The sequence below is a fragment of the Trachymyrmex septentrionalis genome, unplaced genomic scaffold (assembly GCF_001594115.1).
Source record: "Trachymyrmex septentrionalis isolate Tsep2-gDNA-1 unplaced genomic scaffold, Tsep1.0 scaffold134, whole genome shotgun sequence".
Classification (NCBI taxonomy): domain Eukaryota; kingdom Metazoa; phylum Arthropoda; class Insecta; order Hymenoptera; family Formicidae; genus Trachymyrmex; species Trachymyrmex septentrionalis.
The window spans coordinates 852,881-856,673 of record NW_017304482.1 but is presented as its reverse complement, the minus strand read 5'-3'; positions in this window follow the sequence as shown (position 1 = coordinate 856,673).

Here is a 3,793-nt window from a genome sequence, read left to right as displayed (position 1 = left end):
CGCCCTCTATGAGTAGTGTTTTGGATTCGTCTCGAAATTACCTTTTAAATGAGCCCCCACTCGCCCTATGTTGCCATTTAAGATTTTCGACCCCCCTCGCGCCCCCCCGGTCCCTTTGGAGGTGGGGGGGCGCCACCCCCGCAAAAAGTAGATTTTTTGAAAAATCGTTTCACGTGTTTCAGCGAATATCAAAACACTCAATTTTTTAAATGTTACGGCGTCTAAAATCTAAAAAATTAAAATTTCCCGCCAAAAATTATCGCAGCGCCCTCTATGAGTAGTGTTTTGGATTCGTCTCGAAATTACCTTTTAAATGAGCTCCCACTCGCCCTATGTTGCCATTTAAGATTTTCGACCCCCCTCGCGCCCCCCCGGTCCCTTTGGAGGTGGAGGGGCGCCACCCCCCGCAGAAAGTAGATTTTTTGAAAAATCGTTTCACGTGTTTCAGCGTTTTTTTTTAATATTGGAAGTTGTCGAAATATTTGACCGTCCCGGTACATAATTGACACCCTGTATGAATCAAAGATCGATTTATCATCTCCAGCCTTGAAAAGTGGACGTTGCTATGTAGTTTACATCCACTTTGTTAGAGAGCAGTAGTGCGCGGCAACATTTTGCGGGTACAGATTTTGGGCCGTCATGTTCTCTCTCAGGTTTCTCTCTGTGCATACTGTAGTATTTCCCTAGTTTTTCATATACGATACTTTTCAAGAATAGAGGGAGCTCTATTCTTGAACAAACATTGCATACGAAAATAGCAGTTTCGTATAAGATGAATGGTTGGTATTCCTGAACGATAGTTACACGATCATATTCGAAAAATCTCATGCGATTTACATCGTATGGGTCACAGTATCCGAAACGAAAATTCATATGCAATAAATAATCAAAATTCTATTATAACAGTCTGATATGGCAGCTTTAAGAAGATTAGTTGATTTTAAGGCAATAGATATTTTAGAAAATGCAAATATTTTGTTCGAAAACAGACAAAGGCTTCAACGTAGTGATCCATTTGAGCTAAATAATTTAGAGTTTATGAAATTATTTCGTTTAAATAAAGATACAGTACAAAGAATAATCAACATAGTAGAGAAATATAGTGATTCAATTTCAAGAAGATCAGTATTGGATATGGAACAAAAGGTAAGAAAAAATTATATATATACAGGGTGGCTGGATTGACGGCGCGCGAACCGCGATGAACGGGGATGGCATAGCAGGCGTTCGAGCTCAGAAGCTCGCAATGATGAGCGGAACGCTTCATTCCTCGCGCGCCGTGCGCTCGATGGGCTGTACCTTCGGCAATAAGTCGGGCGAACGCGCGTATTCGGCTATTTTTAAACGTTAATATCTCGTTAATTATTGCGAGCATTGCAAAATAATACAGAACTTTTCGACTTAGTTTAGTCCGTTCTACCTGCTCGGGACGAGTTGGGCCGTATAATTCAGCCACCCTGTATATACACACACGCGCGTGCGCGCACACAGGGTGTCTCGTAAGATGGGTCGGGGCTACATTGAGGGCGGAGAATGGATCAAAGGGAACAAAACATTCTTATACCATTTTGAGATACTATAGTTTTCGAATTAGAAAAGGAAACGTCTAAGCCAATATACGGTTAAGCTGCGTCGCACGAATTCGTAGGACGGCCTACACTCGAGCGAAAGAAGCTTGCCTGGCACAGCCTGGCATGACGGTCCTATGTATTTCGCTTCTTTCTCCTCCTTGCACACCGCCGCCGCTGTCGCTCGAGTGTGGGCCATTCTATGAATTCGCACCAGAATTCGCATCAGAATAATGCAGTCTAGCATCCTGAGTCCTTTCGAGATAGCGAGCGGACCTCGGAGGGACTCATGCAGCTAAGACCCTGAGCGAGCCAATCGAGCGGAGATTAGAGCGAACCACTGCTGAAGATCACGGTGACATGAGCGTTGTTTGTAAAGTCGCCGGTTTTCGAGTCCAGGAGGCGCAATCGTATCGCAATTTTATCGGACCTATTGTGGTGAGCGCACGTGGCACTGCCGTGCATTAGATTTCCGTGGGATTCGAGTAAACGTGTCGCCTCCCGGAACGGTCAATCATAGTCGGGGAAATTCTATTGCGTCCGCCACAGCCTCGTCATCTATTGTAAGGTTTTGTTGCGTGTCATGTTTTGTATCGTATCGTGTCGAAGTCCGGTACTGTAATATTGGAGCGTATCTTGTCGTTTCGGAATCTTGCAGCGTAAGATCTGCATGTCTCTTAGAGTATCGACACTCTGTGTCGTAATAATTAACGATAATTTGTTATAGTAATTAATAGTTGCGCATATTCTATCATATCTAGACTGCGTAGCGTTAAGTTTTTGCGCCTTTTCTGTTCTTCTCTGACTTTCAGTCGAGCGTGACGAAGTCCCACAAGCGCGCACGAGGTCACGCCGTGTTTACGTTACAGTCCTTATCAAATTCTATTTGTGAAGCGGCGAATTATTGTTCGCATAATTCGCGAAAGTATCCTTGCGTGGCATGAGCTCGTGCCGCAGAATTCTAACGAAATTGATACGCACCGCGTAAAGCATTTCAAGGCCGATGCGAAACAGCTATCGCGTTTGGTCAGATCTTATCGTCGTCATTTTGTCGGCAGATGTAAATGAAAGTCGAAGACTTGTTCAATATATTTGTTATTTTTGTTATTATTAATTCTTGTGTGCTTTATTGTCGTTACTATTCGCTTCTCCAAACGATCCTCTATCTTCGACCACGAATCGCCCCCTCTGCCATTTCCGAGGCTGAACTACCAGTTGAGAGCCCGTCAACGTTCACAGCCCGTTAGAATATTGCATAGAGAAATATCGCGTAATTTCGAGAAAGAGTGGTACGCTCACTCGTGCCTGGCGCCTAACTATTGTTTCACGATTTTGTGTTGCCCTTAAAGTGGCCGCGTGACGTTTTTCTGTCGCGTTTCGTTTAAAGTTACCTGTAATTCGATTGCATAAGGAAATCTGCTGTGAACGCGCGACGAAGTTGCGCCACGCTCGTGAGTGCGGTTGCAATATATATATAATATATATATATTTGTAGAATCTATAGATAAGTGACAGATATGATATTTATAATTTTAAATCTATTTTAAATGTAACTTTATATGTATATAAATATACAGATGTATTGTAAATATTATATTATTTATATAGGTATAAAGTGTTTATATGAATACCAACATTTATTTTACACTTTTATTTTACACCTTTTATTTTTACAGGTCTTTACTATTCTTCGATTTTATGTAGCTAGAAGTTATCAGTTAGGTATTGGGTGCAATGGATATGTTGGAGTTAGTCAACCCTCGGTAAACCGTTGTATTTGAGATGTGAATGCTGTACTCAATCATCTCAATGTGTTTAACAAATGGATTTATTTTCCAATGAATTTAGAAGAACTTACAACTATACGTATAATGCGTAAGAAACGTTAATAAAATTTAATTGTTATTTGAGCATTACTCTTATTTCACAATATGATATTTGTAGATTTTACACTGAATATGGATTTCCGGGTCATAGGATGTATAGATTGCATGCATGTAGCAATATATTTCCACCACCAAAAAATAATCCAATATATATCCAAAACATGTGTATGTGAAACGAAAAGGGTACCATTCCATAAATATAGCTAGTAAGTATATTAAATATTGATTGATTGTAAAGCTGGAAACACAATGAAAAGCACAGGCAATAGGAACAGGGAATAAGAAATTTCAACCTATCAGAAACTATGTTTACTAAAATGTACGGTTTCTGATAAGTTG